The sequence below is a fragment of the Alligator mississippiensis genome, chromosome 1 (genome assembly GCF_030867095.1).
Source record: "Alligator mississippiensis isolate rAllMis1 chromosome 1, rAllMis1, whole genome shotgun sequence".
NCBI lineage: Eukaryota > Metazoa > Chordata > Crocodylia > Alligatoridae > Alligator > Alligator mississippiensis.
In genome coordinates, this window is record NC_081824.1 from 116,145,027 (window position 1) to 116,159,738 (window position 14,712).

Below are 14,712 nucleotides of genomic sequence, written 5' to 3' on the forward strand. Positions count from 1 at the left end.
TTTGTATATCTAGGTTAGATGTTATTTTGGCAAACTGATTGAGACATCTATGTTGTGAGGAGCAAAGAGCAAAGCTATGCAATCATGGATAGATCTTTGCTTACCCAGAACTACTGTGTTAGGGCAAGTAAAGCAACCTCAGCCCAACTCTCAACAAACACTTAATACCAGAATATGGTGAGATCTCATATTACTGAGACTGGAGTACTGGAGTATATTTACTAGTCTCTTGTATTAAATGTTATAATAAATCATTAAAACCAAACTACATCTATTTGTTTATTTAGTCCCCAATATAGAAAGCCACTGTGAAGCTCTTAGCTATAACATATACCTTACCTTCTAATTCTCAAAATTTAATTATTTACAGTAGAGCCCTCTGATATTAATATAAATAAATCTGTAAAATTATTTTAAAGTAGTCACAATTTCAATAAGAAGCTCTCAGAGGTTAGGAAAAGGCAGTTCCCTTTGCCAGGCCAACTGTGCCCCCTTGTGCCTCTGCTTTACAGTACAGTATTTTATTACCTTGTCACATACAGTTTCTATGAGACCTCACCTCATCCAGTGCATGAAATTAGCATTCTTCTGTGAGTGAGGCAGTGTTCAGTTTTTCTTTTTATCCTAATCATTTAGCTTGTAGCCCCATGACAGTATACCTTCCAAATACTTCTGTTAATAAGGATTTCTTTTCCTTTCGGATAGTGTGGTGTCCATTACATTAGTTGCCTCATAAAGATTAATGATTTTATCTTTGCAACATCCCTGTGAAGTCAAGTAGTAGTACCCTCATTTTACGTATTTGGGACAGAGATAAAGAAAGATTAAGTGGCTTACCCTTAAGCCACATAACTCTGTAGGAGTGAAAAAAGAGCCTGGCAAGTTACAGTCCAGAAGCTCAGGAACACTGTTTCTCTTCCAGGAAATGTTGCTTCATTCATGATAAACAATGCAGTATCTGTAATGAGTCTCTGTTCCATAATCTATGGAAAGCTGTGGAAAGATTGACTGATTTCAGTAAGTTTTTGAGCAAACTGGGTGCATCTACATGAGACACTGACCATGTAGTAGCTCATTACTACTGTGTAGTAGCCTTGAATGGCAGGTAGCATGATGTGACACTACTGTGCAGTAGTAACAAGCTACTACACAATCAGCATCACCTAAAAGCCGTTCAGCAATGCTACAATGCAGTAACTCTGGTTACTGTGCAGTCATTTGGTACTTGTTTATACAAGTACCAAATGACTACACAGTAACAACTGCGCAATCAGGGTCTCATGTAGATGCAGCCTCTGTGAAAGAGAAATAGGTGCATTGGACCGAAACCTATCTTTATTCTCTTTGCAGTAAGTGAACTGTATGAAATACGAGTACTGTAAAAATATAATAATGAATATGCTCATAGAGGAGTTACAATTATATACAAATTATGGGCAGCACTGGTAATACCGTTTATAATTGAGATTCCCCATGCTTCCCATTACAAAAACTGCATGTGTGGAAGTGGGTATTTTTTCTTTCTCTTGGACCTTGAAAATAGTTGAACAGCTTTGACTAAAGCTTAAGTAATGTTAACCACTGGATTCAGCAAAAAACTGACAGAATTTAAGACAAAAAGTAAAATGTCAATAAGTTATACTCAGGTAAAACTGGAATACTTGTGGAAAATTGACTATACTCATTGTTCCACATTATATCTTAAAATATTTTACTGTATGTTGAAAAATGTAATGAATATTATTTAAATTATGTTAGACTGTTTATGTTCCAATGTATGTTTCCATAACCTTTTGAACTTCCTGAGGGAACTTGACAGTATTTTTTTCAGTTGGTAGGTTTGCACTTTATTTCATCCTATTGCTGAAATTATTAGAAGTGATCTATTGGTATAGTGCATTTACAAGCTCTCTTGCTGTGGTGTTTTACAAACTGAATACAATGTGAAGATCTTTATATGACCTAAACAAAATGATAAAAAGCATGTATGCAAGGAACAGTAAGAAGGATGTATATGTTTTAAATGTTTTTTTTTTTAATGTATAAATATATGAACGTGTCTTTTAAGTACCCTGTGCATCTGGACTTGTAAATCTGCTCACACCCCCCCCAATTCTGTGAAGTGTTGAACTGATCATGCGACACTGTGTGCACAGTGCAACACCCACTTTACAAATACACTGCATGCCTGTGTCCTTGTGTGTCACTTTAAAAATATATTTGCTTAAGTAAAGTGCAACGTTTTGAAAGTTTAGCCCTTAGTTTGGAACATGGTGAACACTTCTGATATAGTAGGTCACATCTGAACATTGCAGCCTAGATCATGTTCTACTTGCTATCCAAACAGAGCCTCATTGGCTGGTGAACCATGGGCTAGCCATTTAAAGTCTGAGATAGAAGGCAATCAGGTACTTCTCTCTTCATTCCTCTCTGGTATGCAAATCGTGTGCCTGATGATATTCCAAATAGCTAGCAGGGTCTCCTTTTATTAACCTGGGGTGAGAGTGCTTTTCCTTTACTGAAGGTAGAAAATCCTTTAACACATACAAATAATCATGACCCTCAGCCCAACAGTCAAATCTCAATTTTAATTGTATTTATTAAATCAAGAAAGAAGTCAACCAGATAAAAACTTAAAACAAACATTTTCTCTTCCCACTAACTGTACAAACGATAAGAAATTGCAGTCAGAAAATGACTTACAGTGTTAAAGAATGCCTAGTTATGTTCTTGCATGCTGTTAGTCAGATCTCAAGTCACAGTTTCTTTCTTGGCGCTAAAAGCACTCCTTATTCTTCTTGTACCTGTCAGTATGCTATTGGAGGGCTAGGTAGGTCTGAAACTACAATCTAAAGCTACCTAACCCGGGAAACATCTGAAACTCACTGAGTCTTCTCCAGTCTGAAATTTCCTTAGGTGACTGCTATTCAGTTCTGGGCAAGCCCAGAATTGCTTGAACTTAGCAACTTGTGCCTAGCTCATGCCTAAGTCCTATTGGCATAGAAAAACTAGACAAAGTAGCAGCTAAGCTGCTTGAGGGGTCTAATCCAGAAGGTGTGCACCAACATGATTGGTTCCCTCTAAAAACAGAAGTTTGCTGTTGAGTCCGGGGGGTTGGGGAATCCAGCTGCTGGCTGCAAGCCTGCAGCTGGTCTCCCCTAGCAATGCTCCTCTTCCCCCTCCCAGCCCAACCACTGTTTTCAGAATGGGAGGATGGAAAGGGAGTGGAGAGAGTTCATTCTTGGGGTTTTCCAGTCGACATTGGAGGGTCATGCGGGGGGGTGGGAGGCTCCAATCCACCCACCCCACCTTCCAGTGCCAGGTGAAAAAAACCCCAGACCGAACTTCCTTCTCTCCCTTTCCCCTCTCTCATTCTGAAAACAGCACTGAGGCTGGGAGGAGGCACAGGCTCAAGTTACTGAAGATGTTTTGTTTTGGAATGTCTTCATCTGAACCCTGGGATTGGGCCCTTTTAAAGCTCTCTGAAGCAGGACACTTCTGTTTAGTAATGGCAGTAGAGCACTTTTGAGGCCAGATAGGGTGGAAATTGTCACTTCTGTCTATGCCTTAAGTTCCTTATGTGTAGTTTCCAGGGCATCTCAGGTATCAGTCAGTCTTGTAACCATCTTGCTTCAGAGCCCTTCTCCCTGCTGTGTGCAGGGCCAGACTTCCTGTTCTGGCTCAGGCTCTGGGTTTTTATGCCTCCTAAGCCCTTCTCCTTTTGATCAGGTGACTCCCCAGCCACACACAAGGGTTTCCAATTAGGGCCAGATGGCTAGCTTGCAGGGGAGCTTACAACTGCTACTCTTCCTGCCTTAGCAGTGCTCTTCTCTACTGTTCTGTTGCTGAGCTGCTAGCCCTGCAACAGGCATGCTTAGTCTATGGCTCCCTGGCTCTCCACTCAAGTACCAGAGCCCTCTGGCTTCCTGTTACACCAGGACTCATATTCCCAAGAGAGGGCTACAACTCTTGGTATTACAGGCATTGCCCCTCTACCCCTGTCTTGCTTGCTCCCAAGACTCCAGAACCCATTTCACTTTAAAGATGATTGATTACAAAACAGAAATAATCCTGACACTGCAACTAAAGACTCTTCCCCTTCCCAGGGGAGTGCTATACTCACTGAGCTAGAGTCAGGCTACTTTTTGCTGAAACCCTTTTGGACCTGTGACTCATACACTTTTGGCTGCCCAATGGCCAACCTTCCACAAGGAGGATGGTGAGTGCAACCTTTTCTATAGTTTGGTAGTCAGGGAACTTGGCTACAAAGTGGGAGAAATGGAAATCTCTTTAGGCTGAGGAGGGTCTAAGACCAGATCTCCCTCTTTCTGGATGAGTTATCTAGCCACCAGACTTGCGGAGAAAATGTCAGTATTATACTGTACCTTAGGACTGGGCATTTTGAATTGCAAAGTGCAATAGATTGCAAGTGAACAGAGGCACTTAATGCTCAGCCTAAATAAGGACTGCAAGTGCAGAGCTGGGAGGGGAGGAGAGGAGGGGAACAAGCTGTCTGTTCCCCCCACAGTTCCCTCCACAGTTCCATGCTTGTGGATCTGGGCAGGGAACCCCGCCCCCCCAGCAGGAAACTCCCAGCACCAGTTCCATGACCACAGGGTAGTGCTGGGAGACCCTTAACTTCCAGACTACTGCACCAGGCAATATAGTTTGGGGAGGAGATGAGCAGCCAACAGTGGCGAAAGAACAGGTTAGGGACTATTTAGAAAAGCTGGACATGTACAAGTCCATGATGCCATACAGGATGCACACCTGAGAGTGCTGAGGAAGTTGGCTGGCCACTAGCCATCATCTTTGAAAACTCATGATGATCAGGAGAGGCTTTTGATATGGTCTCCCACAACTTTCTTGCAGGCAAGCTAAGGAAGTATGGGCTGGATGAATGGACTGTAGGGTGTATAGAAAACTGACTGTCGTATCGGGCTTAGAGAGTAGTAATCAATGGCTCAATCTCTAGTTGGCAGCCAGTATCAAATGGAGTGCCCCAGGGGTCAGCCCTGCAGCCAGTTTTGTTCAGTGTCTTCATCAACAACCTGGAAGATGGCATAGAGTGAACCCTCAGCAAATTTGAAGATGACACCAAGCTGGGGGGGAGTAGAGGATATGCTGGAGAGTAGGGTTAGGATTCAGAGTGACCTAGACAAATTGGAGGATTAGGCCAAAAGGAATCTCATGAAGTTCAAAAAGGACAAGTGCAAAGTCCTACACTTAGGGCAGAACAATTCTCTGAATCAGCACTGGTTGGGCTGCGGCTCTGTAGAAAAAGACTTAGGGGTTACAATGGACAATAAGCTAAATATGAGCCAACGGTGTGCCTTTGTTGTAAAGAAGGCTAACAGCATACCGGGCTGCATTGGTAGTAGTGTTACCAGCAAGGTAAGGAAAGTGATTATTCCCCTCTATTCAGCCCTGGTGAGGCCACATTTGGAATACTATGTTCAGGTTTGGGCCCCCCTAAGGAAAGGATATGGACAAATTAGACAGCATCCAGCAGACGGCAACAAAAATGGTGAGGGGGATGTGGGACATGATTTATGAGGAAAGACTGAGGGAACTGGGCTTATTTAATCTAGAGAAGAGGAGGCTGAGAGGGGATTTCATAGCAGCCTTCAACTACTTGGGACCCTTCAGCCTGGAGAAAAAAAGGCTGGGTGGTGGGGGGGGGGACTTAGTGGCAGCCTATAAGTATATAAGGAGGGTGGCACCCAGAGCTGGGAGAACTGCTTCCAGGGCTGCCCAAGTAGTAACAAGGACTAATGACCACAACCTTCTGGAAAGCCGATTTATACTGGACATAAGGAAGAACTTCTTTACAGTCTGAGTGTCCAGGATCTGGAACAGACTCCCCCAGAGGTCGTGCAAGCACCTACTCTGGATTCATTCAAAAGGCATTTGGATGTTTATCTTGCTGGGATCATTTGGCTCCTGCAGACTTCCTGCCTACAGCAGGGGAGCTGGACTTAATGATCTAGCAAGGTCCCTTCCAGCCCCTAATGTCTATGAAATCTACCTGAAGAGGGGTTTGAATGAGGATGTAGCTAATCTGTTCTCAGTAGTGACAGATGACAGAACAAGAAGCAATGCTCTCAAGTTGCAGCAAGGGAAGTTTAGGTTAGATATTAGCAAAAAAAATTCTCACTAGGAGGGTACTAAAACACTGGCACAGGTTATCCAGAAAGGTGGTGGAATCTCCATCCTTGGAAGTTTTTAAAACCTGGCTAGACAAAGCTGTGGCTGTGATGATTTAATCGGGGATGGTCCTGCTTTGAGCAGGGGTTTGGACTAGATGACCTCCTGAGGTCCCTTCCAACTCTCATTTTGTATGATTCTATGATAACGGTCTCCCAGCCCCCCGTTACCCAGTCGTGACAGTGGGGGGCGGGGGGCTGGGAGATAAGAAGCTCCCAGCCCCCACTCTCTGATCATGATCTGGGAGCAGGGGACTTGGGGCTCCCTCCTGCCAGGGCAGAATGGGGACATAGTTCTCACCTAGACTCCTGTGGTGGAGCCCGCCCTGACAGCAGGCCAGTGGCAAGGAGCTATCTCCCACCCCCTGGTGAACAGCTGACCAGAAACAGATTTTGCTCCTGGTCAGTCTTCTTCACTAGCGCTACGGGACCATTGTTAATGCCCAGTAAAGTTGCTTCTTGCATTTGCAGATAGCAAATTTACTCAGTATTAGGGAGGTTTACTGTGAAGTAAGCATGTGCACATGTAGACACACATGCTTAAATTGCAGTACACTATGCTAATGCTAAGTTAAGCATCTCATGTAGACCTACCCATTTACTGGGATTGCCTGATTTCCTCGTTCTGTGGAAGTCTGCTTGTACAGAAAGTGGCATTGTAGTAATCATCCTGAGGAGAAGAACATATTGTAAATGGTAGCTTAGTGTATTCAGTCACTGCTATTCATCACAGCTGGCACTCAGAGGGATCAGAAACCTGATAACAATGCCTGTTGACCTAATGCTGTTAGACATGTAAAATGTAGTGTAAATTGGAACTTAACCATGGTCTATGAGCAGCTTAACTCCAGACTAAGTCACTTACTGTATTTTAAGTTATTCAGAAGTCGATGTCACATTTGCTTGATGATGTTCCCAATAATGGCTCTGTGGTATGCAACCTGAAGAGAGGGTGGCAGCACAGGGTTCTCAGCAGAGAGTCTAGCAGCTTCTGAAGTTTGGGCGAGGATGCTAGGGCACCTTCACTCAAACTTAGCAGTGGCACAGTGTTTCTGGTTGCTCCTTTTCCTAAAAGAGGAGAGAGCACACTGACATCTGTTGCTGATAGAGCTGGGATAGAGGTACTGGAGCCTGCCTTTGTATAGAAAGGAATATGCATGGGCACATGTCAGTCTTCATCAGCTTTCCCTTTGGACCTTACTACCTTTCCTTCATCAGCTTTCCCTCCGGATGCTGTCCTGTTCAGAAGCAGCACAGATCTGGACATGTACTGGATTTGTGCATGAGTTTAACATTTCTCCAGAACACAGATAGCGTAGAGGGCCCTTCTTTGTAACCATCCCACTCTTGCTCTATTTCCTTTTGTCAGGTCTGTTATGGGGCTTTGCTGCCATGGAAGCTCTACTGCTAGAGCTGCAGCAGTTTATGTTTATCATCTGTAATACTGGGCCATACCATGTTTGTGCATAATGCTTATCTGTTGCTTTACTGCATACCCATTGCTGGGAGTCTCCAGATTTCTAGTAGCGCTGTAATGCAGCACTGTCCCAAATCGGTATTATATTTTTTTCCAGTTTTTTAATTCAAGTTGTAAAACTTTTAAATCAGTGTTCTACTCTGTGCTGAAGCCATTTAGGGATAAAAAATTACAGCATTTCTCCTTTACTGTGGATGAGCTTGCTGTTTGTAAAAAGCAAATCAAGCAATTAAGCCTACAGTTGTTCAAAAAGCCATGCATTACTGACTTTTGCAGTTCTAAAATAGAAGCATACCTTGCATTCAAGTAAGAGACAGCTGTTCATTCTGAATTAGAGATTAGCTTAATGAAATAAAGTTGGCTCTAAATATATAGAACTTACGAGGTACAGTGATTAGTTACAGTACTGATTAATGGATAATTGTGCGATCAGGCACAGTGTTGGTCCATAAAGAATCATGAAGTAACTGGTAATGATTAATGGAAAATGGAAATGGTATAAAATATATATTTACCTCAGCTATTGGGTGCTTTTAGAGAAGATTTAACAACTGTGTTTTATTTAAAAACTTGGAAGACTAAAGTAAATACAGTTGTTGGGAACAGATGTTTTCATTCATTAGAAATGAGTCCTTATATTGTAAAACATTAAATATTTCCTAAATATATAACATTTTCTAATGTGCTAAAAATAATTAAGACTTTCAGACTCAAGAACACAGGATTTTCTTTTAGTCTTAGGTTTTTTATACTCTGTTGGAAGAGCTAGGAAATTACATTTCCCTGAATAAAAGTTCTTTCCTACAAGCCTTGGAAGCATGATGGCGGAATAGTTAAGGTATCTTGCTACAGTTCCAGAGGGCTGACTAGATTCATACCACAACCCCTCCCAGTTGAACCAGGTATAAATTGGTATCTGGTCATTTGGACTGTGGACTCACAAGATGATGATGTGTTGCTAGTCTGGTGTGTCACTGGCTACAGAAAGAGGTGAATGTTAACTATACTGGCCTACTAAGTTTGCGTAGACTTTAACTTAAAAAACATATTCAGAACTCCTGTTGAACTCCATGTACATTTTGGTTGTGCATGGAATCTTGTTTTGAGCTGTCGTTTTTCTTTTACCAAAAAAATAATATCCTACAGGTGCCAACCGCTTGTTTCAGAAGTCTGTGGCCCTATTTTCAAAACTGGCTTGCAGTTAAAAGCTGAAACCTCTTTGAAAGTTGGGCTGTAGACCTAAGTGCCTAGTCATGGGTCTAACAAACCATGGGGTTAAAGTGCAGTCTGCAGTGTATTGTTGAGATACCTAAGCTTGTTCAGGTACTGAAGGAAGTCTAGCCATGACAATGCAGAGCTCAGCACAGACTTATTTACCCTCTTCCAAGTTGACATGACTAAACAACTTTTGGTACGCAAGTAGATCAGGCATCTGCATAATGCTGAAAAGTGCAGTGTAGACATGTTACTAAGGCTCCTGAGTCACAAAGGATATGGACATACAAACAGCTTGCCATGGGTCAGAGTTTTCAGTATCAGGTGTGCTGTCATAGCTGCCCATGTGCACACTTTTGCACCATGGTAAGTGGAACCTAAACCACAGTATCTTATCCCTGTTTCATTTATGACCAAGCTACTATGATTTAGTTTCTGTCTACCACAAAGTAAAAGTACACACAGACAGCTGTTACAAACAGCTGATAGGAGAAGTGCCAGTTCCAAAATCAGAAGCAGCATAGCTGTATTGGTGTGGCACATTGCTGGGACTAATCACTTCTGCTGGAAAGCAGGGATTATTATACCAGACGTAGCACCACAGTAACATGGTTTTCTTGCTTCTGGTTCTGGGGCTAATGTGCCCAGAGGTGACTCAAGTATCCATGCCCCCTGCTGTCTTGCACTGTGTAGACCAGGAGGACCCACCGCACCCTACTCCCTCCCCCACATGCCAGATCCAGACCATGGGGCTTTTCAAAGGCCATATCTGGACATGGCAGCAGGGCAACTGGCAATGGAGTGAGCAGCAGTAGCAGAATCTAATACAGCTGTTGCTTGCCACTGCCACTAATCTATGCAGATGATAACTTTGATTTAGTGGGGCTAACGGAAACCTTGTAGGACCCTACCCATGACTAGGCAGTCCACATTGAGGGCTACAGGTTGTACAGAAGGGACAGAGTAGGGAGGAAAGGGGGCAAGGTTGCTCTATATGTAAAGGAGCATTATACATCTACCCTTATCAAAATGAGATCAGAGGAGGAGAAAGTTGAGGCTTTGTGGGTTAGGATATGTGAAGGTCGAGGGGAAAGGAACTTGGTGGTGGGGGTCTGCTACAGACCACCACACCAAGAGGAAAAGCTAGACTTGGAATTCTTGAGGCAGCTCTCAGAGGCCGTATGGTCTAGGGACATGGTTGTCATGGGGGACCTAATCTACCCTGACATCTGCTGGGAGGAACAGTCAGATAAATCCAACCATGCATGTAGGTTCTTAACCTGCGTGCAGGAACTTCACCTAATGCAGGAGGTATATAGTCCCACTAGGGGAAATGCCTTACTGGACTTGGTGTTGGCTATGGAGGATGACCTGGTAGGGGAGCTGCAGATTCGTGGTCACCTTGGGGACAGTGGCCATCAATCATTCGAATTCACCATACGACGTAGGGTGGGTAAGATAACTAGTAGGGTGGAAGCGCTTGACTTTAGGAAGGCTAACTTCAGTATGCTTAGGAGTCTAGTCAATGATGCACTGCAGGATAAGAGTATTGGTGAGATGGGAGTCCAGGAAGGGTGGTCATTTCTAAAGGAAGTGATCCTTTGGGCACAGAGGGAGACTATCCCAGTACGAGGGAAAAGGGGGAATGGAGCCAAAAAACTTCAGTGGTTAAACAGGAAAATCCAAGGGAGCCTAAGAGCAAAAAAGAAGGCATATAGGTGGTAGAAGCAGGGGGAAGCTAATTGTATTGCACTTGCAGAAAGGCAGTTAGAAAAGCCAAAGCAACTACAGAGCTGAGGCTGGCAACACAAATAAAAGACAACAAAGAGTCTTTTTTTAGGTATTTAGGGAGTAAAAGGAAGGTTCAGGGCAGCATAGGACCCCTATGGAACAAGAAGGAGCAATTCGTGACAGACAGGGGGGACAAGGCTGAGCTATTCAATGAGTTTTTTGCCTCGGTGTTCCTGAACAGGCCTCAAGATAAGTCTCCTAATGGGTTCTTAGATGGGCATCAGAGGGACACCAGCCCACCAACTGTTGATGTTGACTTGGTTTAGAGTCACTTGGATGGACTGGATGTGTTCAAGTCAGCAGGCCCGGATGAGCTGCATCTGAGAGTACTGAAGGAATTGGCTGGTGTCATAGCAGAACCACTGGCACAGCTGTTTGAGTACTCGTGGCACTTGAATAAGGTCCCAGAGGACTTGAAAAGGTCCAGTGGAGTCCCTATATTCAAGAAAGGGAGGAAGGAAGATCCAAGTAATTATAGGCCAGCCAGTCTCACCTCCATCTTTGGAAAGATTTTTGAAAAGATTATGAAGAATCATATTTGTGGGAGTCCAGTGGGAAAAATAATGCAGCAGGGAATCCAGAATGGAATCGTAGCAGGTAGATTATACCTGACCAATCTGATTTCGTTTTATGACAGGGTCACAAAATGCTTAGATGCAGGAGTAGAGGTGGATATCATTTTCTTGGATTTTAGCAAGGCCTTCGATACAGTATCTCATCCCATTCTCATAAATAAATTAAGAGGCTGTGACATAGATGTTTACATGGTTCGGTGGGTGGCAAATTGGCTTAGCAGTCGCACCCAGAGAGTGGTAGTAAACAGGTCAGTATTGACCTGGAAGGATGTGGGCAGTGGGGCCCCGCAGGGTTCAGTCCTTGGACCTGTACTCTTCAATATCTTCATCAGTGACTTGGATGTGAGTGTGAAGTGTACTCTGTCCAAGTTTGAGGATGATACTAAATTGTGGGATGACGTGCACACTCCAGAGGGTAGGGAATGTTTGCAGGTAGACCTGGACAGGTTAGAGAAGTGGGCAGTACACAATAGGATGCAGTACAAGGACAAGTGCAGAGTGCTGCACCTAGGGTGCAAAAATATACAGCACACCTACTGGCTGGGAAGTGACCCTCTCAGCAGCACAGAAGCGGAAAAGGATCTCAAAGTCATAGTGGACTCCAAGGTGAACATGAGTAGTCAGTGTGACGAAATCATCAGCAAAGCTAACCTCACTTTATCATGCATCAGCAGATGCATGACAAATAGAACCAAGGAGGTGATACTTCCCCTCTATGCAGCATTGGTCAGGCTGCAGATGGAGTACTGCATCCAGTTTTAGGTGTCGTACTTCAAGAAGGATGTTGATAGACTTGAGAGGGTCCAGAGGAGGGCCACTCGTATGGTTAGGGGCTTACAGGACAAGCCCTATGAGGAGAGACTGAGGGACCTGGACCTCTTCAGCCTCCACAAGAGAAGGCTGAGAGGTGATCTTGTGGCTGCCTACAAATTAATTAGGGGGATGCAGCAAAGGATCAGAGATGCTCTCTTCACCAGGGCGCTTCTTGGAGTCACAAGGAACAATGGTCACAAACTGACAGAGAGCAGATATCAGGAAAAACTTCTTCATGGTAAGGGTGGCCAAAATTTGTAATGGGTGTCCAAGGGAGGTGGTGCTCTCCCCTACCTTGGGGGTCTTTAAAAGAAGGCTGGATAGGCATCTGGCTGGGGTCATCTGACCCCAGCACTCTTTCCTGTCTAGGCAGGGGGTCGGACTCGATGATCTGTTGAGGTCCCTTCCAACTCTAGCATCTGTGAATCTGTGTGTCCAAAGGAACTCTTTGCTCTGGATTTAGCCAACAGATCCTGCCACCACTTTCCCTGCCCCTTAATTCCTTGCCCTTTTACCAGCCCCGTAGAACATGGCTCCATGGGCCATAAGTTTGACACCACTGGTATACACATACCATTAGAGGCTTTTGAAAATTTCCTGGAAGTTAGCTCTTAGCTTTATTTTCTTGTACATTTTGTGACCTTGCTTTTTTGGTTGTTTTTCTGTCTGCTTTCAGAGAGGGCTTTGCTACTTATGAGTAATGCAGTCATCCTCAAATCATTCGATGTATATGGATAAATCCCTATGGACAGTTCTTAGTGAAATGTGACCTTTCTATAGTGCTGCATAGGATGGTTTTAAAGGCCTACAGAAGCCTGTATTTCTGTGTTAAATTGTTTGAGTAGTTAAAGTAATTGCCAAATAAACCATTTACTTTCTAGTAAAATTAATTGGTTTCCATTCCATAGAAATAGTATTATTTTTCACTTACAACAAGCTCATAGATAGGGGAAATATATACATGTATAATAAAACAAGAAGCTAAATACAAAGACATGCATTACCAAATTATACTTTAAAGAAAGAGGTTGAAAATAACTTATCTTTTAGAGCTTTCTAAAGTTATAGCCACTATATTTCAATATTTGTGTTTGATTTATATTGATTTTTCAGGTAAGAACCAAAATTTACAAAACACTTGTAACAATTTGGCTAATATTTTGCCAGGGTAGTATTAAAGCAAAAAGGCTAGATTTTGGTGTAATATTCTTTCCACCTTACATGGCCAAAGACATATATTGATATAGTTATGCTTTGTACAAAACTGGCTGTGTGAGTCAGATTACCACTGCAGTAAATTAATACAGATTGATAAATAGATATGTACATTTTGCAAACTTATGCCTTGAATATAGAAGGAGGTTTCTAATTATTCCCTCGATATTGAAGGTTATTTAAACCTTCAGTATAGAAGGAATAATTGGAAACGAGTGTCAAAAGCTTCAGAGCTGAAATGTGGCATTATCCTATATAGAATTTTAAGTAGTTTCATATCTTGAAGGAAGATTTATAGTTCTTTTTATTCTCTTACACGACACAACAGTATTTTTTCCATCAAAATGTGCTGTTGCAGTTTACTTAGCTTAATTGGCTTTGGTACATGGTTCACTAAGAGGAATAATTAACTAAATTATTTACTTAGTGACCATTAAAATGTAATTTTTATTAAATATTTGTAAATTCACTAATAATGGTATTTATTATTTAGTCAAAATTCTAGTATTACTGACAGATCCAGAGAGTTCAGTTGAATACATTTATTTAAGGACAAGCAAAAGAGTACAAGGGTGTAAGTTTATTTTTACCGGAGGTATACGAATAATACAAAGTTAACTTCTTGTGGGTATCGAAATGCAATTTATCTTTGTCTCTGTTACTGGGCTTGAGTCAAGAAATTGTTCTAAATGTTAATATACATCCAGCCCAATTTAGCAAATGTAGCACATTTGCATCCCATTTACTTTAGGAGCACTTAAACACATGCCTAAAGCTAAGTACTTCATGTATGCTTTTTCTGGATAGGAAAGGGTCCCCAAATTAGAGCATTAGATTATAAACCATTCCCTGTAAGAGCTATATCTGTGCATTTTTCAGCACAAATCTTGTTGTCTGTCATAAGAGATAATGATAACAATGACCTTGTGAACTAGTCCATGAAAACTGAGAGAAGGAAAATTCTAAAATAAAGGTAACATTACAAAAAGAGTTTAAGTACGAACATTCACAGCTAAAACACCTAAAATACGTTTAGTGTGCCTCTACTACCACCAGCTTCCTCCTTCTAAATGGTCTATCACTGAATGGCACAGAATATATAAGCTATATTCATTCTTCAGATTGAACTTCCGATAAACATTTTTTGGTTAAATTTACATACCTATGTTCTTCAGTGGATGGGCTGTGAAACTTGTGAATGAGACGAAGATGTTTTATCTGACAAGCTTAAAGGGTAGTTACGCTCATTTTCCCCATGATCCCTGCTTTCCAAAGGAACTGAGATTCAGGGCTACCAATAGCTTAATAGGAACATAATTTTTTAAAAAACAAACAGCCCGCCCCACTAAAGGCTGTTGGATTTTGAGATACCGGAAAGCACCCCTGAACCAGAAGGATGCATATTTCTTGCTTCTGTTTT

The 14,712-nt window shown here is 42.4% G+C and overlaps 1 protein-coding gene and 1 long non-coding RNA gene across 16 annotated transcripts in view; one reads left to right on the plus strand and one right to left on the minus strand.

Moving 5' to 3' along the window:
• The window catches only part of EYA4 (EYA transcriptional coactivator and phosphatase 4), a 250,965-nt gene that overhangs the window by 196,520 nt on the left and 39,733 nt on the right, over window positions 1-14,712 (plus strand). The gene's annotated exons all lie outside the window — the stretch shown is intronic.
• The window catches only part of LOC109281171 (uncharacterized), a 174,188-nt gene that overhangs the window by 26,581 nt on the left and 132,895 nt on the right, over window positions 1-14,712 (minus strand). The gene's annotated exons all lie outside the window — the stretch shown is intronic.